Raw genomic sequence first — 880 nt, 5'->3', positions numbered from 1 at the left:
GGCCGCCTGTCTAAATGGCCCTCCATATACTAGTGAAAAACGACCGGACTGTAAGTATAATATATTCATCGAGTCAAACACAATTACGGAAAATGTGGCTTTTGTTTTTATTGGCTGCTTATTATGTTGACGTAGTTCAGTCAAACTCCGTTTAAAAGTTAAATTTGACGTTAAACGTAGTTAACGGCCAAAAGCGGCACATTGTTGTGCGTAATCTGGGAGTGAATTGATATATAGACGATAACTATCGCAGATTCAAAACACACGTAGGAGGATCCACTTAACCAGTTATATTGCTGCAATTTTGTCACGCCGAAATTGTCGTCTACAATGACAGCAGCTGCTGAAATTACTGTTAAGGGCATCACACAGTGCGAAAGTCGTTGAACCAAATTAAAAACTGTTTAAAAATCATTTTTTTATTTAATGTTGAGGTTCAATATTTAGCACAATACCCATATCCGTTGCAACATGTGTAGCTTTAATTGGGAGTTGAGCAAACTTCACGAAAGACGATTTCACCAGATTTCCAGTCAAAAGTCATTTACATTGTTTTCGGACATGGCTTTAAACAAAATGAATATGTTGTTGTTTTTTGTCAAAATGGTCAAAATGGTCAAAATGGTCAGTTCTACAAATGAACAATGTCTAGTGGCTTTGTGGTTATTGCAGTTATTTTCAGAAAGATATTGGAATCTTTGTAACCCGGAAATGAATTAAATGCACTATTTAATATTATTTTATTGAATATCTTTTTTAAAAGAAAAAAAAACCACATCATCAATAATCGGCAAGACTTTGTTGATCAGGCAGTCTGGGGAATTTTGACACCAAAACAAAGTATCATTGTCGACTGACTTCTCCGAAAAAATGCGAATGC

This window comes from Mya arenaria, chromosome 3 (assembly GCF_026914265.1).
Source record: "Mya arenaria isolate MELC-2E11 chromosome 3, ASM2691426v1".
Classification (NCBI taxonomy): Eukaryota; Metazoa; Mollusca; class Bivalvia; order Myida; family Myidae; genus Mya; species Mya arenaria.
The sequence above is the reverse complement of the archived record's forward strand: the minus strand, read 5'-3'. Positions refer to the sequence as shown.